This window comes from Antechinus flavipes, chromosome 2 (assembly GCF_016432865.1).
Source record: "Antechinus flavipes isolate AdamAnt ecotype Samford, QLD, Australia chromosome 2, AdamAnt_v2, whole genome shotgun sequence".
NCBI lineage: Eukaryota > Metazoa > Chordata > Mammalia > Dasyuromorphia > Dasyuridae > Antechinus > Antechinus flavipes.
The window spans coordinates 338,960,120-338,987,737 of record NC_067399.1 but is presented as its reverse complement, the minus strand read 5'-3'; the positions used below and the strand labels follow the sequence as shown (position 1 = coordinate 338,987,737).

At 32.8% G+C, this 27,618-nt stretch overlaps 1 protein-coding gene across 16 annotated transcripts in view; it reads right to left on the bottom strand.

The window, feature by feature from the left end:
• GPHN (gephyrin) overlaps positions 1 to 27,618 on the bottom strand; it is a 725,565-nt gene that overhangs the window by 213,374 nt on the left and 484,573 nt on the right. The window lies entirely within an intron of this gene.

Here is a 27,618-nt window from a genome sequence, read left to right as displayed (position 1 = left end):
TTTTTATTTTGAGATCTCTTTCAGGAGGTGATAGGTAAATTCTTTCAGTTTTTATTTAATCCTCTGGTTCTAGAATTTTGGGGCATTTTCCTTGAGAATTTCTTGAAAGATGATATGTAGGTTCTTTTTTTGATCATGGTTTTCAGGTAATCCAATAATTCTTAAATTATCTTTCCTGGAACTATTTTCCAGGTCAGTTGTTTTCCTAAAGGAGATAATTCACATTTTCTTCTATTTTTAAAAAATTCTTTTGATTTTGTTTTATTGTTTCTTGATTTCTCATGGAGTCTCTTTCTCACACAATTCTAATCCCCCCCCCCCCCCCGAGGCAATTGGGGTTAAGTGACTTGCCCAGGGTCACACAACTAGAAAATATTAAGTGTCTGAGGCCAGATTTGAACCCAGGTCTTCCTGAATTCAAGGTTGGTGCTCTATCCACTAAAACATCTAGCAACTGCACAATTCTAATTTTTAAGAAATTATTTTCTACAGTGAGCATTTGTACCTCCTTTTCCATTTAGTCAATTGACCTTTTTTAAGGCAATGGATTTAACAAATGGAGTAAGGCAAAGTTCATCTTAGTGAACTCTTGTGCCCCTTTTACCAAGTTGTTGACTCTCTTTTAAAGATTTTCTTGTATCACTCTAATTTCTTTTGCCAGTTTTCCTCTAGTTCTTTTACTTGATTTTAAAAAGTCTTTTTGAGCTTTTCCAAGGAATGCTTTTTGGGCCTGAGACCAATTCACATTTTATTTTGAGGTTTTGGATGTAGCTATTTTGATTTTGTTATTTTTTTCTTGGTGGTAGATTTTGTTGTTGTTGTTGTTGTTTGCTCATTTTCTCAGCCAGTTTCTTGACTTTTAACTTTCTATTAACATTGAATTGTGCTGCTGTGGTGGAGAGAGCACTGTTCTAAGCTTCTGGTTTTTTATGCTGTTTTAGGAGTTAGGAGTTTAGAATTTTTCTGTTCATTCAAAAAGGTATACTATAAGGAGGAATGTGCTCATGGCTCTCCTGACCTGTGCATGACTAGAAGCCCTCTTTTCTGCCCGGGAACTGTGATCAGGGACTCTTCTTTCCTGCATCCATATACTAGTAGTAACCTAGTTTCCCTAAGATTGAAACTGGGTATAGGCAGTGAAATAGCCTTGCCATACAAGACCTTCCCTGGATTGTATTCACTGTCTTTCCTATATTCATGTTGTGTCTGATTCTTTGTAACTTTATTTGCTTTTTTTTTTTTTTTTTTTGCAAAGATATTAGAGTGGCTTACCATTTCCTTCTCCAGAACATTTTACAGATGAGAAAACTAAAGCAAACAGGATTAAATGATTTGCCTAGGGTCCCACAGCTAATCAGTGTTTGAGGTTATTACATAAACACAGAAAGATGAGTTTTCCTGACTCCAGCCAGGCCTGGCATTCTATCCACTGTACCACTTAGCTGACCTGACCTTTCCTCATGATCTTCAAATTTGTCTTGAGTTGGAATATCATTTCACCTAACTCTATTCTATGCTTCTCCAGAATTTGTTTTGAGATATTCAATTTCAGTTTTTTGTAAAAGTTGACTATGTAGAACTGAATATTTCAAATTTTATTTCTTTTTTCTTCTCTGGTCATATTGAAGAGGTTTGCCAAAATGAAACAGACAATAGGTAGCCAATAGAAAGAAGAAAAGAAGCAGTTAGTAGGTCTGAATAATTCATAATCTATATAATAAATCTCACAATAATTAGGAGGAATTAACTTTATATGTAGTTTTGATTTAAAATTGATTATTTGGAACTTGAACTGCATATTACTATAAAAAATATATTGTAGCTGTAACTATAATTAAGTTCCTAGGTTAGATCAATTTAACTCAGTTGAATTAAACAAATATTTATTAAGCATTTATTAAGAGAATACATTAAAGTAGGTACTTGGGATGCAAAGATAAAATATGGTATTTTGCCTGCCTTCTCAATAGGGAGGGGAGGGGCAGGAAGAAAAGAATTAAAACTCAATTTTTTTTCCTGAGGCAATTGAGGTTAAATGACTTGTCCAGGGTCACCCAGCCAGGAAGTTTTCAAGCATTTGAAACCACATTTGAACTCAAGTCCTCCTGACTTCAGGGCTGGTGCTCTATCCATTGTGCCATCTAGCTGTTCCCATCAAAATTTCTTTAGAAAAATGAATGTTAAAAATAGAAGGCAACATATAATAATTTCTGTCCTCAAAGATATTACATTTGGTAAGGGAGGGAGAAGTGAGGCTGGGCCAAAAGTATGACCAGTATACAGATAAGTATAAAATAAGTTGGATCATGATGAATATAAAGAAATGATCCAAACAAACAAAATCAGGAAGATTTGAGGGGAAGAGAGTATACTTTTAACTTAGGAGATCTTGAACTCTGTTACAAAGGAGTAATTAGAATGTTCTACCTTCTTATCTCTTGGGTCCTTTCTCTGTTCTCTTTAATATTAGTGCCTTCTCTCTGAGATTATCTCCAATTTATCCTATGCATAGCTTGGTCATGTCTACCAATTTAGATTGTGATTACCTTTGGAGCAGGGAAATTTTTTTTTTTTTATCCCCAGAACAGAGTACAAAGCAGTTACTAGTTGAGTAGATCAAAGGTTTTATAAGTAAAAATGGTACCAAAGATGGTCCTTGAAAGCAAAAAGACTCTGAAGAGCAGAAGTGAATGTGGAAAGATCTTCATGAATGTACAGAGGAGGAGCCTCTGAGAATTTAGGGAACAGTTTAGTTTGGATGAAAAGAAGAGTCGGTAAAGGGGAACAATGTGAAATAAAGCTAAAAGATTAGACTGACATCATTCTGAATAGGTTTTAAACAGAAGGATAGGACACTGTATTTTATACTAGAGGTAACAGGAATCCACATAGGGGGATCTATAAAAGCCTATTTAATCCAGAATTTACAAGGGTGAAATATAGGGCTTCATGCCTTTGTTCTCATTCCTCAATATAGTAAGATCAGGAGCTCATACTCCTTTACCTTCCAGGAAATAGGGAAAGGGACTGCTCCAAGCACAAACCATAAATTAGTCCATAAAAGTGAATGAGAGAAAGGGAGTAGTAGTTTCTTTTTTTTAAAGGATGATATATGATATGCATCTTCCTCATGGACAAACTGATATTCTGAAAATTCCATGTCACTTCCCCTTTTGCCCCTTTTCTTCACTCATGGCTAGCAATTAGTTTCTCTTCTTTTTTGACTTGCTGCAAAAACAGAACATAGTCTTACAACTTCTCAACCCTATCTAAAATAAGCAAAGAGAGTTTTTCAAATTAGTTTTTTTTTAAATGACTAATAACAAGAATAGAAAATGGAGACTAAAAAGGTAATGTAAAGGAAGAATTTAAGACATTTTCCTAATATATATATATATATAAAGATGATCCTTAACCATATGGAATTATAGGATGCTGGTTATTGGAGGAAGGCTGGTGAGGAATAGAGGGAACTTCCAATGACTGGCTGAAAGCCTCAGCTACACTATTGTGACCTAGATAAAAAAGCAAAATGAATCCCTATTCTAAGGTGAGATTTGAGGAAAAAATAATAGTTTTTTCTTTTTGTAGAAATGAGATGGGAGTGGCTTGGGAATTTCTCTTTCTTTCCTCTTCTCAACTATCAGCAAATAGTGTCTTGCACTAACACATATGTGTCATCAAAAAGGGACAGCACTGATGCTCAGCTCCATGGGAAGTTCTACAAATCAAACAAATTCCAATATGCTTTTTTCTCAGTTAAATATTTGCTATTCCCCAAAAATCAGCTGGTTTTTTGAAGGAACATTTCCCTCATATTTTCACGTCTGGAAAGTTCTGTTGAAACTTGAGAAAGGCTCAAGCATTGCCCTGTCTAATGCCTCTTCCAGTTCCTTGAACTAGAGTCCCAACAAAACAACATAGTGCAATTCTTAATGAAATATTTAATGCTCTGCAAAGATTTTCAGAAGTCCATTTGCCACAATTTCAAGATGATCTTAAAATTAACAATCTTTCCTGAGGGTCCAGATCCACCATAGTAGGTAGGCATAAAGATTATATTTACACCCAATACAAAGTTTATAAATATGTATGTGTGCATGTGTGTGTACACACACACACACACACACACACAAAAAAAAAGAGATATACATTCAACGAGAAAACAATATTTTTAAAGTAATATCTGCATGACACTTGTTAGGGCCTATCTCCCCTCTAATAACAACTAGGAAAGAACAAAAATCTCAATGTAAATTAAAAAACAATATGAAAAATAGAAAAAAAAAAAGAAGAAAAAATTAGCTTATGCCCAAAGAATACAGTATAATTCCAGATGAGCTCCCAGAGAATGCTGGAATTTACCAATAGGGATTGGGGATTTGGGATTGACTAGGAGTTACCCTTTTTCCTTCAGGCAAAAAATCTAACTGGTCTGGGAGAAAATTCCTCTAATAAGTTTTCTTGGGAAGATAAGCAATCCATAAATTTCTCTAATGAGTTTTCTCTCCATTTCAAAAGAAGACCAGAGGAGGAAAAAAAAAATCCAGTGGGTCCTACAACACACATGGCACCCCAAATTAACTCAACCTTTATCCTTTCACCTTAGGAAATCCAGATTTCGAGGTACTCCATGGATTTGTACTCTTGAAACTATAGTTCAAGAGTCTTCATTACTGGGTTCTGCTTAATAGTAGTCTGCCAGAAGTCACAATGAACTCAAAGCAAAGCCATATACTGAAATGGCATAAAAAACAAAGTAGCAACGAATTGTTCCAATGAACCTGGGGCACCCTTTCCCACAAATAAATACAACATAATTAGAAAGGATGGATGTGTATAATGGTCATAAATAAAGGGACACAAATGTATGGAATATATGAAATGTAGTTCATGAATATTTGAAGAATGGTATTTTATGCCTCTACTGCTACAGGATTATGAAGATGCTGATATCCTTGCACTAATTCTAATGATCATGGAGTCACAGTCTCTGCTGAACCCTCCTCCACTGGTTAAAGCCGAGTGTTGCTTGGTTTTAATCTCAACCATCGTTAGCTTTTCTTACCACCGACATTTCATACCATCACACTTTGATTATTACAATAGCTGCTGGTGCAACTGCTTGTCCCAGGTATTTTCCCATTCCATCCTCTATTCAGCACTTGGGGAAATCTCTACTCAATAAATCTGGTTCCTCATCATCTCCAGGATCAATTACAAAGTCCTTTGTTTGGTATTCAAAGTCCTTCATAACCAACCCCCTCACTTCTACTTTTCTAGTCTTCTTACAACTTATTCTCTGATGTAGTAATGCTAGTTTCTTTGCTGTTACACAAATAAGATACTTTTTCTTTCTTAACTCTGGACATTTTCTCTCACTTTCCTCCATGACTAGAATTTTCTCTCTCCACCTCTTGGTTTCCCTGGCTTTTTTCAAATCCCAACTAAAATCCTACTTTCTTTAGGTAGCCTTTCCAAAAATCTTACTTTTACTAACTTGCATCTTTTTATTTTTCATTATCATATTTACTATTTATACTACACATAGTATACTATTTATTTTACACAGCTTGTACATTTTTGTTTGCTTGTATTCCTCCCATTAGATTATGAGCTCTTGAAGGGTAGGTTTCGTTTTTTCCTCTTCTTTCCCCAGTGCTTAGCACAGTGCCTGGCACATAGTAGGTTCTTAACAAATGCACTATGACTTCTAGATGCCCTGAAATCTTAGCTTTGGCTGACTTATACACTTTAAGAAAGAACTGGACACCATACCCTAGAATCAGCATCAGTCTTGGCTCTGGGGCCTGCTATCTCCAAAGCAGGATCCCAGCTCCAAGCACCAGAATTATCTTCATTTAGAATTGTAGTTAAGCCATTTCCAAAGGATACTGACTTGTATTTCTGTTGCAAGATGCCATTGCTAAAAAGGAGAATGAGAGGCAAAAGGGTAAAATTCAAAAGTAAATTCTCTTGTCAGAACTCACTTTAGAAGAGGGTCAGCTTGCTATTTATTCTAACCCAAAGCTTCTTAAATAATAGGTCACAAAAAATTTGGCAACAGTAAAAGGTAATCAAATATTCAACAAAGATTTAAATCTTTATGTAAAAATAAACAAGCACATCCATCTCATTAGTATGCAAATCTGTTTTCATTTTTAATAAGCTGTAAAATTATATATATACACACACTAAAGAACTATTTTAAAATAAATTTCTTTCTTTATGATTTATTATCAGTAAATCTTTGATTTGTATATCTATTTTTTAGGCCTACATACCTGGGATAATATAAAAATTTGACAAAAAGGGGCTGCAAGTAGAAAAAGTTTAAGAAGTCCAGTCTAGAGCATAATGACATAGCTAACTCTTTCTGCCAATCATTTAACTGTGTTCCACAGTTGCCTTTATCCAATGGTCAATACCCCTGTATTTCTATCAAACTGAAGGAACTTTATATTTTTGTTATTGTTTAGGCAGTTCCTTTAAATGAAGGAAAAGATTCCTTTATAATTTCCTTCATATTTCTGTTTGTACTTGCCTACCTTTTCTCCCCCCATCCCTCCACTTAAAGATAGTGGGGTTTTGACTATTATTGCTGGTCCTTTGTTCTCAAAGCCAACTGTGACATTAGGCAGGTGATAGAATGAATAATTTGTATCTGAGTGAGGCAGGGCTTTGTTAGGTCATCAACCTCACTTTTTTCCTCTGGAGCCATCAGAAGTCAGATATAGATCAAGACAACTGGAAATAACCCTGGATGCAAGGGGAACCCTTGGCCTTTTAAAAGTCTTTAATAGGTCTAAGACTGACTGAGGCACTAATACAGTCAGTGATTAAAGATAGGTAAAAAAGCAGGCTTTTGACTAAACAAGAAGATTGAAAGAAGATTCAGTTTTCATGCCTTTTGGATGAAGGCTTCTCCATTCATAATTTCCTTATTTCTTTGAAGAGTACTGTATCTTTCCAGTCCTCTGGGGTTAAACCTTAAAAGCCTCCTTCAACCATATCAAATGAATTGCTAAAACAGCAACTCCTGGACTTGGAGTCAAAAAGCTTTGCATTCAAGTCCTGTCCTGACACATAATAGCTTTACCATGGCTAAATCATATAATTTAGGATGCTAGTCAACTTTCTGACATTGTAAATTAAAAGCAGAATATTGCTATGGAAAGAGAATGAAATTTATTGTCAGTGGTTATAATTCTGGTTCTTTCACTTTCTACTTGTGTGAACATGGGCAATTCACTTGAGCCTCAGTTCCTCATCCATAATAATGATGGGGCTGGATTAGATAATATCTTTTGTCTCTTCTAGTTCTAAATGTGTGAGTTTTCAATCTTGGTAGCAAATGGAATTGCACCAGTTCCAACTGATACAAAGTTTCTATGAAAATTCCATACACTGATGAAATCACAAATTGAATCAAAACAAACAAAAACCCAACCTTTACATTTGTTTCCTGCTGGTATTCACATCATTTGTATTATGGCAATAGTCTACTAACCTCCCAACTTCAATTTCTCCCTGTTAAAATTTAATAAAAATATTAAAAATATATTTAATAAAATAATTTAAATAATTTTATTTTGTTAAAAACATTTAATAAAATAGTATGCAGGGCACTGCACATTACTATTAAAACATTGTTTCTAATATTTCTTGCCACATTACTGCTTTGTTCAAATATTCTTAATAGTTCTTCCCTGCTGAAAAGCTGAAAAAAAAAAGTCTTCTTCCTGAGTTCAAGGCCTTCAATAATCTGACTACATCCTAACTTTCCAAACTCATTTCACACTTTCCCTCCATGGGTACTCTGGTTTAATTAAATTAATCTTTTACAAACTTGTCCTTTCTAGTCTCTATGTGTAGCTCATTTCATCCTTTATGATTGCGAGACTTTTCTACAACTATATCGTTTAAATGCTTTACAGTATAGTTCATTACAATTTTCCTGAGCTAGAACTAAATTCTTCTTCCTCAGGGTACTTTGCACCTCTCTAGTGTACCTATAACTTCTAATTTATAATATGAGATTTGTATACAAGGCTTACATGACCAAATAGGATAACATGTAAAGAACTTCATAAATTAAAGCGATACACAAACAATAAGAGTAATTATTATTTGTTACAAGAGATCATAATTTTTTTTGCTATCCAAGGATCATGTTCTATTCATCTTGTGTAATTTCAACAAAGCCTAATATGATACTCTTCTCATAGCAGGCACTGAATGAATGTCTAAATAGCATCTATCATTGAAAGATTAAAAGAACAGGCAAGTCAATAATTTTAGCCTTATAGATTCAAAACAGATTTTAAAGAATTTTGGTTTAAAAGGAGTTTTTAAAAAATCTTATTGGGAGATGAATGTTGGAGGGGATGCGGGAAAACTGGGACACTGATTCATTGCTGGTGAAATTGTGAACGAATCCAACATTCTGGAGAGCAATTTGGAACTAAGCTTAAAAAGTTATCAAACTGTGCATACCCTTTGGTCTAGAAGTGTTTCTACTGGGCTTATACCCCAAAGAGATACTAAAGAAGGGAAAGGGACCTGTATGTGCCAAAATGTTTGTGGCAGCCTTTTTTTAGTGGCTAGAAACTGGAAATTGAATGGATGCCCATCAATTGGAGAATGGCTGAATAAGTTGTGGTATATGGAATGTTATGAATATTATTGTTCTGTAAGAAATGATGAGCAGGATGATTTCAGAGAGGCCTGGAGAGACATGAACTGACTCTAAATGAAATGAGCAGGACCAGGAGATCATTATACCCTTTAACAACAATATTATATGATGATCAATTCTGATGGACATGGCTCTCTTCAACAATGAGATGAACCAAATCAGTTCCAATTGTTCAATAATGAAGAGAACCAGCTGTACCCAGTGAAAGAACTATGGGAAATGAGTGTGGACTACAACATAGCATTCCCACTCCTGTTTTTGTCAGTTTGCATTTTTGTTTTCCTACTCAGGTTATTTTTATCTTCTTTCTAAATCCAATTTTTCTTGTGCAGCAAGATAACTGTATAAATATGTATGTATATATTGTATTTAAACATATACTTTAACATATTTATCGTGTATTGGTCTACCTGCCATCTAGGAGAGAGGGTGGGGGGGAAGGAGGAGAAAAATTGGAACAGAAGATTTTGCAAGGGTCAATGCTGAAAAATTACCCATACATATGTCTTGTAAATAAAAAGCTATAATAAAATAAATAAATAAATAATCTTATTTGGGATAGTATACTTTTCACTGTTAAGCTTAAATAGACAAAAATGAACAAGAAATTTATAGAATCTTAGAGAAAAATCAACTCCAACTATACAATTACTGAATGAGTGCTAGAAAACCTTTCTCACAAATATCTCTGATCTCCTAAAAACAAAATAAAAAAACAAAAACAGTAAAATCAAAGCCAAATATTTGTCTTAGTCCAGAGATATCACCATTTCAAGAAACAAACAGTACTACAAAGTCTTAATTTTCTCAAATGAACAAATATTCATATAAAGCAGTACTGGTTTTGTGGTTTTGTCATTGTATTATCTGTATGAATGTTACAGTACATGTTTGAGAATGTTATCTCAATTCAGAAGAGTACCTATCATTTTAAAATAAAACATGATAAACAATGATTTTATGGATGACCAATATACAAATGGTACTGAAAGTGAACTTAAATTTTGTCAAGACCAGTATATTCTGTCACTTTTTTTTTCTTGGCTTCAATGTTACAATATGGTTCTCCTACATCTCAAAATCCCTTTATATATTTTTTTACTTCTTTCTTTGCCTTTTAACTAGGAATATTCTCTAAGGTTTGTTCTATGAGAACTTATTTACTTACATTAACAAGCATTTTGATGTGGAGACTCTTAAATCTGTACCACTAACTTACATATCTTTTTTAAAAGTCTATCCTATATCTACAAATGATTAATTGTATCTTATTATTACACCAAACTCAACATTTTAAATTAAAATCATCATTTCTTCCTTAGCAAATTAGCTTCTGTTTCTGATTTCCCTAATTCTACCAACTAGTATCATCTTTTTCTTCTTATAACTCAAGATCTTTGCTCTCCATATTTGACTTAACGTTGTGTATTACTGATCCTTCTTTATTTCTTAAGTCGAATGATTTCTCTTTTCCTCGATTCAAGTCTTTCTCTTTTGGAATCATGAAACTCTGTCTTTTTTACAAATGAGGAAACACAGATAGGTTAAGGAACTGGAGAAGGATGATAAGCAGAATAATTGAGATACAAACATAGATTCTCTGACTTTCCATTGAGTTCTCTTTCCTTGCTAACAAATGGTTTAATATTATGATTTTTTAGGTTAAAAAAAAAAAACTGGAGCCAAGAAAGTGAGATGTCTTGTCCAAAGTCACACACTGGCAGAACCACTATTGGACTCTTTACTTTCTTAACACCTAGTTGAGAAGCTCTTTACACCAAACCATAGTTGTCTTGTTCATGAAGTGATTATTATATCAGCTTCCTAAGTGTGCTCCTGCTTTAAGTATGCATCTTGTAACCATTTGCCAAAATATAAATGAACTGCAGTAAGGGACATTCTCTGACATCTCAGTATGATAGTAACATGTAAGAACAACAGAGATATTTACTGCTATAGAGGCAAAGACAGAGTGCTCCTATATCTTTTCTCTACTAACATGAATGACTCCATCTTTAAATAAGTTTCTATTTAAGAATAAAATGCAATCATATCCAACCCTCTTTGTTTATACATTTATTCTTCCCTAGTTTCCTTGAAATGTTAACCATGAAATAAAACAAAATTGCTTTGCTCTGTTCCCCCAAGGAAAATGATAGATTAGTAGAATGATTGCCCTTCCTTTTTTCTGCATCCTATATTCTACTCCCAACTTTGTTCCAGGCTTTCTAGACTTCCAAATCAAGTCTATATTGTCTCATCTTGGAATTTCCTACAGTCTCTAAGTCCTCTTTGCTCTGAATCATCCTATGATCTGGAATAGTCCTCTCCAAGGTATGCTTCACTTCTCCCATTGTTCTAGATTAAGATCATAGCAATGGGAACAGCAAAGTAAGGAGGAATGTTCCTTTTTTTTTTTTTTTTTTCAAAGGAAAAAGCAACAAGTTTTGGTGAGTACTGGATAGAAGAAAGGAGTTAAAAATGACTTAAGAAATTAGTGCTCTCAATAATAGAGCTAGAGAAATCAAGCAATTAAATTTTTTTTTTTTTAGTTGAGAGGGTGTTAACATACTTCAATAAAGCAAATGAAGACCAAGTGTTCCACTAATCATCCTGTGATGTTAAAAGAAAGTAAGGAAAGTCTCTAGTATTGTTGGGTTGGGCACACTCTGGCAAACATGGGACAGCAAAGACAGGAGTTATACGGGATGGGTAGGCATGAAAGGACTGTGATTCTGAATCAGTGAAGAGACAACCCATATTGATGGGATCACAGATTCATTTTAAATACTGTGTGAAGAAAAATAAACAGATAAGGAGCTTGAATAATTTAGGACCTATGAGCCTTCATGTTCACTCCTGTTTTTAATATGGAACAGATTTATTTATTTTTTTAAGCACTATTAGCTTTTTCAGTCCTATCAAGAGATATTTCCTAATAGAAAATTTTTGTTGCTGTATAAATTCAGCAACCATGTTTTCAAATGCAAAGTGAGATCTGAAAGAACAAAAGTAATCCTTAAAACTTACTTATTCTCTGACCCTATGAATCAATACCCCTCACCTTCAAAATTAATTTCTTTCAGAAAGTGTTTTGATGATTGGAGTTGCTTATTTGTATTACTTTTAAAACTTGCTTTGCTGATCTCCAAATGTGTTCTTCACTTCTTTCTCATAGAGAATTTCAGTCTTTCTATCTAGCAGTATGGTGGTATATGGAACAGTGAGTGAGAGATATGGACATAAATCTTAACTCTGATATTTATTTTTTGTGGACCATCGGGTAAACCTCACTAGGCCTTATTTTTCCTCATCTATATTCAGATGGTATTAGAATTGTCAATTTATAGGCTCCCTATAAGCTATGAAATATAATAATTTTAGTATTCTAACAAAATATAAATCTTCCAGTATGCCTTTGTAAGGAGGGAGTATAGAGTTTCTCAATATGAAGGGAAAAGAAAATTATTAAAAAGCAATAATAGCTAGCATTTATATATCACTTTAAAGTTTACAAAACATTTTACAATTATTATCTCATTTGATCTTCACAACAATTGAAGAGATAGCTGCTATTATTATTTTCATTTTATTGATAAGGGATCTGAAAGCAGATAGATGAACTACCTAGAGTCATGTAGCTAGGAAATTTCTCAGTCTGGATTTGAATTCTGGTCTTTTTGGCTTCAGGTCCAGCTTTCTATTCATTGTGCCACCTAGCTGATATGAAACTTGAAAAAAATAACTGCCAGTGATTACTGAATAAATCAGATATCCTGGGAAATTTCCCATTCTAATAAATACTTGTGTTAGCTCCCACTAAATTCTTATTACTACAATTCATTCTATGATATTTAGGTTTTGTTTGTATTTTCTCTCCAACAGAGAATACCTTTGCAGAAGAAATGACATAACTAAAATGAACAATGCAGAGTTGCTATGTAAGATAAATAAGCAGATGGTTAAAAAAAAGGTATCTAATTCATTAATTCACCTGGTCCAATGAAGTACAACCTTAGGTCTTAAAAGAACCATCATATCTAATTCTGAGCCATTGTGAATTTTAGCTGAAGAGGTTCCACATGATTTGGAGAAATATTTAGAGAGACAATTATAGAAAAAGAGAAGGAGAACAGTCTTCAAACTCTAGGTGAGTAAAGTTTTACTCTGAATTCTGAGCAAACTGTAGCATGGACCAATAAAAAGATGATAGATGAACATCTAGATAGAGAATTCATGATCACAGAGAGCCAGTTTGCCTTTAAGAATAGGTCATGCCAGACTGACTTCATTTTCTTTTGACAGGACTACTAAACTAGTAAGAGGGGAATGCTTTGGATATAGTTTGGCTGTATTTGAGCAAAACTTTCGATAAGATATCTTATACCATTCTATGTACTTAAACACTGCCCATATGTCCCATGAAATGGAAAACTGAAACATCACTTATATGATAAAGCTGAGACCGTTTCTATATAAAAAGTGAAAGCTGGCAAGTTTACCTTTGGTATTGAAACTCTCATGAAGTGTCTGCAGTTTTTGCCATTCCATGCTCCTTATGAGCTTATCTGACACGAAAAACCTTTGTACTGCTTGAAGGCAAAAGACAGACAAAAGAAGCCAGAAAATCATCAAATTCCAGCCCTTAAGATCTCAATAGGTTATAAAGAGTATTCTTTGGTAAAATTTATTAGGGTACAGTTCTATGTAATTCTTTCCTTTCTGCTGTGGCAGCTTATTACAAATATCACCCATTTAGAAAACAACTATCGCTAAATGTAGGAATTAATATGGACAGGAAAATTTGATCAATCTCTCCTTTTCAATTATTCCTTCAAAACAATTTGAATTTACTGACTTTCTATTCATTAATTTGTTGTGGAGTCATATAAGTCACATAGTAATTGTAGAGTATAAAGTTGATGACAGTTTAGATTATATGTCATTTATTTCTAGTGCCTGACAGAATGCTTTGCCACAGTAAAGCAACTAGGAGATATGGTGCATAGACTATAGGCCATGTGCATATATGTGTGTGTGTGTGTGTGTGTGTAATATAGTATTTAACATGTAATATACATAATATAATATGCAATATATATAATACAGGTCATTTTTTTTTTACCAACAACTTTCATTCTAAATTATACTATTCCTTGTAGTTCTATAGTAGGTTACTTCCCTACATTCCTAAAACTGACAGAACACTTCAGTGTTAACAAAACTGAATAACAAAACAGATAACAAAAAGATAACAAAAACAGTATTTTATTTAACAAGATATCAATATCTTATATTAACAATATAACAAAAAGATATCAGTATTTTATTTAGCAGAAACTGACATGACCTAAATGAAAACGTCTTTAAATAAAGACTGAGCATTTCTGTAGGCACGAAATATAAAATAATAAGGACAACTGACAGTATTTACTCTATGTGCAGTAGAAAAACATAATTAAGAAGGGAAAGCTAATGAGATGATAAAGTCTGATTTCCTTATAAGAAAAAATATTATGTAATAATTGAAGCTTTATATGATTTTAGATACATGACTATTTTTAGAAACTATCAGGCATGATCAATACAGGATAATGTCAAGTGCAATTTCCTCCTAAATTGTATGCAGATAACCTCAAGATAAAGTTGAAATTGATCCATTTCTGTCACACATATAAGTGGTTGGGAATCAATGGATTAAGTTGTAGACACTACAAAAGTAGACTGAAGAAAGTCACTGGTTTTAAGCAGGAGCCTCTGCTCCTATTTATACATAGTCTTTCCCATTCTAATGGGTCCTATGCATGGGAAAGCAAGGTATAAAAAGCAAAATGAAAGTAATGAGAAAGAAAGTAGGCCTTTAAAAAAAACATTCCTCAAACTAAAGGAAAAAGAACATTTTTACATTTGATGTTGTTTTAGAATTAGGAACCATTAATGTGACCAATAATAATTTCTGACTGTGTATCAACAAGGTTGATTTTCCACATATCAAATTCCATTTGTAAAGACAGATTTCAGAATAGAAACTAGGCATTTCAAAATTTAAGTTATATTTAGTTTCTATGATGAACATAAAAGTTGTAAATATTCACTGACTTCCTAAGGGAAATGTAGATATTATTATGAATTAAGATTTGTAGTTTCTGTAATTATTATCTGCAAAGGCAGAGAGGAAATTTATCAGATGACAAAAAAGCACAGATGAATGTAAAATCTCATATACCAAATAGTAAAACAACTTGTCCAAACCCTTCCTAACCACAAATCCATAATTGACGAGTAGAATATATAGGATACAAAAGAATAACCATAAAACATAACTAAACTTTTGGATGGAAATATCTTAAATTTTATCTTTGCTAATCAATCAGAATAAACACAAATGGCAGACAATAACTGTATCTATGGGTGGATTTTCCAAAAGGAAATTAAAGGAATGAGAAGATTAGAAAATGTCTGATCATTGTTTTTTGATTCAGAGCTATAATTTCATCAGTAGTAACAATCTTCTAGTATGGAAATACCTTTTTAATAACGTAGCTCAGCAATTTGCCTATAATTTACAGTCTTAAATAGTTGACTGGGACACTGAAAGTGTCTTTCCAAAGTGACTTTTCAAAAGTCATACAAAGAGTATGTGTCAGAGATAGAAGTTGAACTCAATTTTTGTCTTTTAATAGAATGCAAGTTCCTTGAGGGCAGAAACTACTTCATTTTCATCTTTTTATACCTAGTATTTGGCAAGACTCTCATTGATCACTGAATAATTCCTGATCTTAAAACTGTCTTTTGTTCAGTTAATAGAGTGAATGAATATATTTCCACATGGAAGTAAAGTATGTGTTATATAAATTAGATCACAATCAGTCCCTAGTTCCACAATCAAGGAGCACAAAAAGATTTTTTTTAAACTATATAATAAGCAAGAAGGTATGGCCTTGTTTTGGAATATATATTAAAGGCAGTATCACTTAAGCAATAAAACCTTGATTTTCTATGAGTTAATCTTCAAAAAAAAAATTTTGCTCACAGGTTTGTATACATTTTAAAGGTCCAGAAATTGGCAATTGGGGTTAAGTGACTTGCCCAAGGTCACAACTAAGAAGTGTTAAGTGTATGAGACCAAATTTAACCTCAGGCCTTCCTGACTTCAGGGCTAGTGCTCTATCCATTGTGCCACTTAGCTGCCCCACATTTTGGTTATTATTTATGGTACTTGAAGCATATGATATGCACAAAGTACATTCTTCAGTCATTTAATGTATTGACATTCTACTGCATAGAAGACCATAATTCTCTTCTTAAAGAAGCTATTATAACAGCTTAGGTGAAAAACAATAAGGGCCAGATCTATGATGGCACACATTTTGGATAGAAAGAATAGGAAGACTAAAAGAAATACTTCAGGGTTAGAGTCAGTTAGATTTGTAAGAAAATATGGAGAATATAGACAAAGTCACAGTTTCTGTTCCTCAAAAAACCCAATTTCTATAGAGAAAATTCATCCATGGCTATAGATTATTCTCTAAATCCCACTAATCAATTTGTAAAATCATGTTATTATCTAGAAGTAGCCATCAGTATTAAAAGAAAAACTCAAAGATTAATGCCATCCTGATGAAAGATTTGTAGTGTTCCTGTTGCCTAGGACATATAGAAAAAATATTTTTTCCTCCCTCCCTCCCGCCCTCTCTTCCTTCCTTCCTTCCTTACTTCTAGAATGGTTCTATTATTATTCAAAAGTCAATAGTAAAATAACTCCCTAGTAGGGGTTGCAATGCTAAATTTATCTAGAATAATATATTAGCTACTGGGCAATTAACATGTATATTCTGCATGCAAAATCTTTAAAAAGATGTAACTCTTTATGATGCAGACTGCTGCAATTATACACTACTGGAACTTAAATTTTCTACTTAAAGGGGAACAAAAATTGCTTGCTATTTGGTTCACACACAAAAATTCTACAACTAAATAGCTTTATTATAACAATTAAATTACAAGAAACTATATATTATAGGTGGCATTAAAAAAAAAAAAAGTTAAGCTAAATAAACCTAAGGAGAAAGGCAGAATCTCCCTTCAATGAATTGGCCTGATTTTTTCCTGAGGTTTATTTTGATAAGGTCTAAAGGGAATAAAGACTTCATGCTGTGGTCATTATTTTCTACTTCATACCTTGTTTCTAATTTATATATTGATATTCACTATAAAAACAACAACAACAAATCATGACTTATCTAAGTTGTGAACCAGGCTGATTTCAACACAAATCCATAAGATAAATCCATAAGAAAATTCTCTTCAGGATGACTGTCACTGTTTTAGAATTTGAAACTACTCTTCCTGAAGGAAAGATGTGGCAGTCCTGGCTATCAACTTAAGCAGTGAACAAGAACACTTTCAAGGTTTATATAAGATTTCTTAGTGCACAAAGTCATTGAATATTATTCATCTTGTAGGTTTCCTTAGGAAAAATGCCTGAATGAAAAAGAGAGAAAATTGTTCTATGCAGCGTCACATATTGTTTTTTTTTCATAAGGCTTAGCAAGTAGATGTTTATTGAGAACAAGACCATGCTATGGAGAATTCTAAATAGAAAATGATATATGGTCTCAGTGAAAGAAAGTAGTCTGCCTTTATCATCCGTGTGGCCAGAATAAACCATAGTCCCATTTGCTCTTCTTTCTAGAGTTTCTTCATAGGACAACCATGGGAAGATATAACTATTTATGCATCACCAACTTAATTTATTAGAAAGTTCTAGTCTTTTTTTTTTTTTTGAAAGTTCTAGTCTTTTTTTCTGGCATACAAATATCCCATTGGGGGTTGGGCAAAGGTAACAATTTTGTGTTGCTGAGATTGTTCATTATAGAGTACCTTAAAGCTGTCACAATTCACAGTGTACAAGAGAGTTGGAAATAGTTGGACATAAGGTGACTAAATAGCTGAGGTAGTTTTTTCCTGATTCTGTGCATCCTTCAGAGTAAACAGGAGAGAACCCTGACAAAGAGATTCCTATTTCAGGTTGGAAGGATATTTATGAGTAATTTCAACCTTTTTACAGACTTGGCTATGGTGCTTACTACTCTTCTCATGTGTGCACACACATGCAAGTGTGAATACTTGGGTGGAGGGAGAGGAACAGTGGGAATTAGGTACTCTGGTATTAAGTGGGTCTGAAAGAAGAGGGAACCCAGGCTGGGATGAACTCAGGGAGAAAGTCAACATAATAGTATTGTGTTGTATTAGTGTTAAAAAAGAGGGACATAGAAATTCCTTTTTTTTTGGGGGGGGGTGAAAACATTGAAAAGGGGGGAAAATGGGAGAATTTGGTATATATTCAAATAAGTTTTGTTAAATCTCATTTTTAGGATGTACAATGTTTTATAGACTTGATGCTATATAGTCATATACAGATATATGCATAGACAGAAGAATGATTTGGAAAGGTTTTTGTTCTTTAAAATTAACGTATATTGGTCAGACATATATATGGACCTGATCTTGAATATATATTTACTAATATATTGAGGTCAATTTGGATTGTAAAGGTTTTTTAAAATCTCTAGCAAATTGCCAAGTTAGAAAAAGAAATCAGTTTTCTGAGTATGTATATGTTGGAGTGTGGGGTGATCAATGAAATAGAATTAATAGTTTCAATGAAAAGGGAAAAAAAAAAACTTTCATGAAATTCAAGAGTCTATTATAAATTAAAGGGATGCTTTGGATTTGGCACTAAAATTTTATAAAAATGTAAGTTATAAAATTTCAACTTACTCATCTTTCTTACCTAGGATAATATTTTAGAATCAATCAGTCAATTGGGTAAAAGATTAGATTAGGTGAATAAATTTATGGATCAGAAAATGAATTGAATTCTATACAAGGAATTTCTCTCTGCAAGGGGTATAGATGAGATCACCAAATCAAAATCATGAAAAAAAAAAAAAGATGTCATATAAAATGGATCACGTATAGAGCCCTCCAGAACATCTCACATTTAGGGGGTGGGAGGATTTGAAACCAATGAAGGAGGCCAAGAACAAAGATAGGTTTCTAAGGTAGATGGTGGGAGAACCAGAAAAGTACAGTGTTACACTATAGAGAAATGGAGGAAAAAGGAAAAAAAATATATTGAATTATAACATTATTAGTGTCCTTTCAGAGAGAAGTTTCATAAAGCAGTTGGAAAAGAATCAAGATTACATGAAGTTATATGAACAAAAATAAGAAAGTATAGACTACTTTTACTTTTGGCAGGAAAATGGAAAGAGAAGAGCAGATTTATAAAGATCAAAGGTAATTTCTTTTTGGAGGTTTTAGGACAACACTACATGTTTTTAAGAGGAAGTAGTAGTGATACAAAACAAGCTGAAAATGCATGAGGGAGGAACAAGGTTCTGAAGGAAGAAACACGATAGAATAGGGCTCTAGAAATTTATATATTCATTCAAGCAGGCTAATCAGAATCTCTATTTAGAAATACTGCTAGCCAGTTAGTTTGAATATATGCTTAAAAGTAATAAAAATAGAATTTCTTTTAAAATATTTTAAAATTCATTCACTAAAATGAGCTTTTTTCATACCAAATCAGCCTGAAATAGTTGTTTTATTATAACATCTCATTTATTGCAACATCCTTATGAGATTGATTTATGTGGCAAGTATTATCCCTTTTTAGAGAGAATAATAATAATGACAGCTGATATTTATCTAGTATTTTAAGATTTACAAAATCTTTTATAGAACATCTCATTTGATTATCAAAAATGTACAATGAAGTAGGTATTACCATTATTACTGTCTCCATTTTATGGAGATGACTTATATAACTTATCCCATATAAGCTTCACAAAAGTCTTATGAGGTAGTAGTTCAGGTATTATTGTTTTCATTTTTCAGGCGAGGAAAACAAAGCTTACATCGGTTAAAGGATATGTCTCTAGTCAAACAACTCTTAGAAGTAGTAGTAGCAGTAGTAGCAATAATAATAATATGTAGTGTTCTCTTTTATAATATATGATGGTTCTCTGAGAGAAGGTTTCTTGGGGAGGTTTTCTGGAGGCAGCCTTAGTTTCAGTTCAGAGTAATAATCACCTCAAATGCAGCCAGAGATTAAAGTATAGTCTTTTATTGTCTCTTCAAAAATAGCCTGGTTAGTTTTCTTAGAGGCCTATCTCTCTGCTTGGTTCCAAAAGCTCTTGCAGCTTGTCCTTTGTCGCCTCCAGCTCCCTCTGAATCTTGGTTCTACTCCTCTGAATCCTTCATTCTGTTCGACTGCAGTTTCTAGCTCGTCAATCTCCAGAACCGAATGACTCCATTGACTCAGCTCCTTTTTATGCTCTTTTAGAGGTGTAAACTCAAAGGCTGACTCCTCCTCCAAGAGTGGGATTATGGGAGGTGTGAATTCACAAAGTTACAAAGTTAACTTTGTGTATCTCCTGTACCTGTGAACTCCAATGTGTGAGCTCCAATGTGCAAACTCTCTTAAAGGTGTGAGCTCCAATGTGACCTCTAATGTGTAAACTCTTAAAGGTGCAAACCCAAGCACACAAGCATTGCTTCCATCAATTCCATTGAGTTATCACCTTGTTTCAAGTTCTGGCTCATAACAATAATATATAGTAGATATATAACACTTTAAGGTTTGTGATATGTTTTACAAATATTATTCTCATTTTATATTCATAACAATCTTGGGAAGTTGGTGATATTATTATTTCCAATTTGAAGATGAGGAAGCTGAGACAAACAGAGGTTGCATGAGTTGGCTGGTATCACACAGCTAGGAAATATCTGAGGCCAAATTTGAACTCAGGTCTTCCTGACTCTAAGTCCAGTTCTCCATCTACTGTACCACCTGGCTTCCAGAATTTCAAAGGATTTGATCCCAAACTTTAGTGACACCATGTCTAGCATTTTTGCCTATGATATCACAGTCTCTCTAAATGGAGAAACTAAGGATCAGAAATGTCATTTGATTTGAGTCTTTTGTAAAGTTAGAATAAGAACATCTAAATCTGTTTTTAGATCCTCTATGTCTACTGCTGCCTAATTTTTATACAATCATCAAATCACTTTGGTGGTAGTGTGAAGGATGGAAAGAAAAGAGATTGGAATAGGGTAATATTGTCTAGGATAGTGTCACTAAAAGAAAGAAGATACACAAAGGGATGGCCATACTCTCATTTCACCATTAATTTCCATAATACAGAACTTTGGAATTCTTCTGACTACAGACTTTATTATTCTATCTTTCTCTGAGCTGTACTTTTTATATTTATTTTTTGTCCTTATCTCTTCCTCCATTCACCCCATCACTTAGTCATTTCCATAACATATCACTCCTGTTCTCATCTCACTTTCTTCCCTTTGAAATCTTGGATTTCTAGTAAAATAGTTCAAATATATACTATCCTATACTCTTGAATTTTTTCTCTCTTGTTTTATCACTGTCCATGCACCGCCAAACACAAATCCCAAGTTATCTTCTACATCTGCAAACTGAAAAAAATCACAGAACCATGGAGATAAGTAGCTGTTACTGAACTTCTTTCCTTATACCTCTGATACTATTCCTTTTTCTCCATGGAATTTGCATACTTCCAGCAAAGAATCTCACTTAATACTTACTAATAAAACAAAAGTCACTTCTTGTGAATTTCTATTTTTCCTTTATCCAATTCCCCAAAACTCAACACAGTCCTCCACTCTTTCCTTTACTGTATGCTCTGATGAAATTGCCCATATTATCAAGACCAATTTCTTTAATTGTGCCCTTGATCTGACTCCTTCCTGTCTCTTCTGAGTGCATGTTGCCTTGATTATTTTTATTCTTTCTCACAGTTTTAATTTCCTATCTCTTGTCTCTTTCCCTACTGCCTAGAAACATACCCATATCTTCCTCTGTTCTTAAAAGATCTTCATTTAACATTATTATACTTTCAATATATCTTCTTATATCTCTTTTCTCTTTCAAAGTCAGACGTAGGGGGAAAAACACACATACACAACTAATAGTCCTTTTCCCATTTTCTCTCCATCTATTCATTTCTTAATCCTTTTCATAATTTGACTTCTGACTTAACCACTACTCTTCCCAAGGTTACCAATGATTAGCAACAGCCTCTCCTCGATTTGCTTTTTTCTTGACCTCTCTGCAGCATTGGATATTTTCTCTTTTCTCAGTTTCTGTGCTATTGCTCTCTTCCTCCTATTCTTTCTCAATTTTCGTAGTTGGATTGTCGTTGGTGTCTTCATAGCTAAAGCTGTTCCCCAAGGATTTCACCTGGACCCACCTTTCTCTCATTCTGCATTGTCTCTCATGAAAATCTCATGATTTCCTTCTTCTGCATTGAGAAAGCTTCTAAATCTATACATACAACAGTACTCTCACTCTTAAATTTCTTTTGGACATCTCTATTTTGATGTCTTGCAGTCATTAAAATTCAATACATCCAAAAAAAAAAAAAAAGCATTCCTTTTTCTTTAAAACTACGTCTCCATATTTCCTTATTTTTATTGTGGTCCCTACCCATCTTTCCAGAAACCTAGATTTTACAACCTTGGCTTCATCCTTGCTTTTTTCCTTTCCCAAATATCCAACTCTTAGTGGCTCCCTATTGCTTGTGGGATACATGAAAAACTCCTCAAGGTCACATTTAAAGCCTTTCATAATCCAATTATAGCCTATCTTGTTATATACTATTTTCTTAATCAAGCTGAAAAATCAGCTTAGTAACTATTCCCCAAAACTGGAATCCCATCTTTTGCCTCAATACCTTTGTAGATTCAAGATTCAGTTCATATATCAATATCACTTTATATTACTTTATATTAAAAAATCCTTCCTGATTCCCGCAGTTGTCAGAGCTTTCTCCCTCTTCACATAAGTAAGTATTCACATATTGTATTTTTGAGTAAAATGCATAATTCTTAAAGGTAATGATTGAGTTTCATTTTGTCTCATATTCCCAATGTCTAACATTGAGTTCTGCACATAGTCAATTGGATATAAGAAGAGTTGGCCTTGGCAATTGTTTAGTATAAATAACTTTTTCCAAATGAAATTGAATAGAGACCTAGGACCATAATTTTTAAAAACCATCTCTTTCAGTGATCCTAATGAATTTACAGATCAAGGGTCTATAATCTTTCCACTTCAGCTCCTTCCCAATGACTTCTCAAGCATCCTTTAATATGCTAAAGTCTATATTTTTTCATTAGTGACTAGAGGAAGCAAATGAAGATCAACATACATAAAAACATAGCTCAATGAGTTACTTTTTTTGTAAAGTAGAAAAGAGCTAACTGAAAACTCTCAATGATATGTGTTAAGAATGATATTCACTAACAACGACTGCTAAAAGATGAACATTATGAACTTCCATGATACAACGTAAGAAACTTATAGGCATTTAAAAGTTTTGCATAGCAAATAGTTCTTTATATTCATATATTACTGAAAACTTATGCAATCCTACACATAGAGATTTTTGGTACTTCATGTAGAATGTCAGCAGGAATGTAGCCTTGCCTTTAGTACTGAAAATTTTACTTTGCACAATTTGTTCTTTAGTATTTGCTTATTTATGATTTCATGTTAATTCTAAAAGAAGATAAATTCTAACTCACCAATGTACCAGTAAGCATGAAAACTGAAACATTTCTTCTCTTTTCCATTATCCCTGCTTGTAGTCCTACTTTGTGTTGAAGTGTGGCACAGTAAATCTCTGACTCCATAGTCAAAGGACCTAGGTTCAAAACCTATCTCTGATAATTTCTACCTGTGTGAACTTTTGCATTTTATCCTGACATCTAAAATATGAAGTGACTGGGCTATATAGCATCTAAGATACTTCTTAGTTTAGTTTTCTATGTTTTCATTTGATGATAAATGACTACTTTACTATCTTTTGGATTAGAGGTTATTTAAATGAATTGACAAAAAGTCCAAAATAAAATTGAATGTTTCTGTAAGGAAAAATAACTTTATTCCTTTTCATGCTGAACGTGTACTTTATCGTAAAAGTATTTCCCATAGACCCCTGCTTAAATATAATTAAGGAAACAAACCTGAAAACAGAATAGAAATAAAAGTAAATTCAAAATTACTATGGGTAATTGAATGTTGAGTTAAAAATTAACCATTCTATGTAAATATAATTGCTGTGACTATTATAAACTGACTACTATATCAAATTTAAATTGTACTCATTCACAATTTTTTTTGAATACATGAAGAAAAGAAGTGATTAAATAATTGGGCTGTCTCAAGATGCTTTATTTTATTTAGGAGGGGCTGATAATCTTTTCTTTAAGAGCCATTTCTGATGTGTAGTTTTTGCTTAATGACAGATAGTACTTGAATATACCAAGAATTTAATACTTCTAGTTAACTGATAGTGATGGTTTCTGGATAATACTCTGAGTCTTTATTTTTTACTCAATAGGTGATATACAAAGAACTCTGAGGATCACTGTCAATGATATGTGTTAAGAATGATATTCACTAACAATGACTGCTAAAAGATAACTCCTTTTAAGGTAGTTTTTAGGCACAGTTGTTAAGTGACGAGAATACCTTACAGAGAGTTACATTAGCACTAATTACCTAGCCAAGTCTGACTTAATGGGTTCAAAAATTTTTATTTTAAAATAAAGAGTTTATGACTTTTCCTATGAAAAATACTCTTTAGGAAAGATTTAAATTTGAATGTGAACAATATGCTTATGAATTTCACAAATTAGGGCAAGCCTTGTGAGGTCTTCTTTTGGAATACCTTATTATTTTGGACTTTTTCTTTACCAAGATGGAAAGCATGGTGGTACCTAATTTTTATGATTTCTGAACTGGCTCTTCTGACAGCAAATTATTGTTTTAAAAGATGACTTTTGGAGAATAAGAAGATTGATGGATAGAAGTCCCATGAGCTAATGGACTTAATACTACATTAAGGGAAAGAGAAATGTGCTGCATTTAATATAACCATTGGGTGAGAAAATGTAACAATCTTATCACTTATGACAGATAAAGGATCTTAAATCTAGAGTCAATAAATCATGAGTAGGTAAAATCTTGTTTAAGAACCTTCTTAACTTTTTCCCGATGGTGCTTTTTGATGTGCACTTTCTGTGCACTTATTCTGTCTTCTTAAAATAAAGTTCCTATTTAGAATCCAGTTTGTAACTGAAGAAAAATTAAACATAGAAAAATAAGCATAATTTATTTTTCCATATTCTCAGTATATGTAGAACATATCCATTCAAAAATCAATTTTTAACTTGTCATTAAATAAAAAAGATTGAATATACTTATAAGGCCTTTATACTAAGGAGCTTAGATGACAGCTCACATAACACAGGTGTAAATACAATCCAAGCAGTAATGGAAGAAAGAACTCCTTCCATGAAAGAAAGAACTCCTTCTATCAAGAACTCTTGCTAAAGATAAAATTCTCTTTTGAAAGAATTAAAGAATGTTTTTTGAAATTTTCTTTGGGGGCTCACGGAAAAATCTTTTATAGACATTCCTTTAAGAGATCATATTTGATTTCATAATAAAAATGTGAATTAAAGGCACAAAAACACTGTGATATTCCTCCTTAAATAAATATTTAAATTAGTTTTTTTCCCCCACAATACCTTTATAAAAGCAATCTATTTTCTAAACAAGGACCCTGAAGTACCAAATGGTAACTTGCTTAAGAATCACCAGGCAAATTAATAACAGAGCCTAGTGTTGAAGCTTATTAATAAATGCTTGTTGACTGTTTCACTAAACTGTTACATGCAAGAGAATATTTAAATTGACAGTTGTATCTAATGAAACCACAGATGACCCTGTTTCAGAAGTTCAGTAACAAGAACATCACAAGAAATAGAAAAACTAGTACTCAAATAATTTTTTGAACAAGATGATGCCCAAGAATCTCAGGTACTTAAAAAATCGTAGGATACGGCCTGGTATATGTAATATAGTTTTGTTAGGTAAAAATCAATGGATTTTTATGTTTTCTTTTTCCCTACTGTATTTTCTGCTATTTAAAAGCAAAAAGGATATATCACCAATATATTATGTTCATTCTTGAGCTTGAGGAAGAGCTCATGGATAGTATGTTTTATATCCTATACACAAAACTTAATTCTCTGATGATGGTCAAAGATGGTGAAAATTGAGAACTGATCAAACATAGGCAGAAAATTCTACAATAATAATTTCCACTTATTTCTAATAATATCCTGGAACCACTATACATAATATATACATGTATATATAATATTCTATGTTTCTAACTTAAAATTATGAATTAAGATGAGAAAAAATTTTAAATGCTAAATACTTGTCAGTCAAAATAAAAAAAGCTACATCAGAAACATGAAGATATTACCATAATCAATGGATAAGAATGCTTTTGGAAAAAATCTCAGAGGAGCTCATAGATATACATATAATATATGTATATATGCATTCTCCTGAATGCACCTATATCCGAACTACCAAAAAAAAAAAAAAAAGGAAAAAAAACTATAGAATAAGAAAAGAAACATAATAGTATTTTGCCTTTTGGGAAACTTATTGGTTATTTGAGCTATTAAGACTTTGTTTCTTCAATCTATCCATATTTCTTCTAATTTCACCAGCATTTCAATTATCTTTCCAATAAAAGCAATAGTCCTAGATTCCTTATGAGGTAGCATTTATGTTACATGTTTATTCATAGAAAAACTTTTAAGTTTTAGTTTTTATACATAATACTTTTTGTTTCATAAAGATATTGGTATCACTTATACTTGTACAGAGGTTGTTTCAATTATACCATATATTGCTTAAAAATTTTTAAACTTCTCATGGAGCATTTTAGCATCTGTGAAACAATTGAAACATCAACATTCTAAAGTGAATCTGACCTTATGTTTTGTTCCCCAAATTCAGTTTGCACAGTTGGAATGCAATCCCAGTGGGCTATAGAAATTTTTATTTTGAAACAGAGTTGTAAATAACATTTTGCCAGGGACAAGTGGCTCCCCTGAGGTTTATCTGGAGTGGGGAATAAGCTGTCCCTAAAAGACTACCATGAGATGTGAGGCAGGGGTGGATGGGTTACTTACTGAGGGAATAAAGTATGCCCAAGGTAGCAAATTTGCTGCTCTGGGACAAAGCCCTAGTTGCTCTATGCCAGTTATAGTTCTATTTTGAAACATTTAATTAATATGAAATAAGAATTTTCATTAAATTACATTTTTAAAGATATACATTTTCAATCAGTTCAAACTGCATTAAATTATCATCCAAATAAATATTTGTTGATTGGTTGCTGACTGATCTGACTAGCACAAACATATTTAACATCACACCCAAATGCACCTACTATTTTTATTCACTATTCAGTCTTCTTATTGAAATTCTGAGACCTCAGTTTTCTAAAGGGTCAGCTAATCTCAACTAATTTTAGAACCAACTAACAACAAAAGTGTGTAACATTCATGATAATTGAAAAAAACACTGCTAAGAAAGTTGTATGGTAGGACATAAAAACAGCTTAAAATATTCACATACATTTCTGATCTATTCTAGTCAAATCCAGAATTGGCATTCTTAATACTAACAGAAATATTGGAACTGGGAAAGACAGCTGAACTGATTGAAGGTTAATTCAATTTGCTTTTTGAAAAAAAAGAGTCACAGTATGAAAAATGGACTGTCAGACTCTTGCAATCATTTTAGTGAACCAACTAATCTATAACCATCATAATCAATTAAATAAAAAAGAATGTTACCTTTAGTTATTTGCTACCAGTCTATTTAACATGTCTGTATCAGGTACATTTAATAATAAAAGTTTTATGCTGATGCAGATCTTTAAAGCATACACTGATGCTAGGGAAGAAATTTTCAGGAGAAAGATGGCATG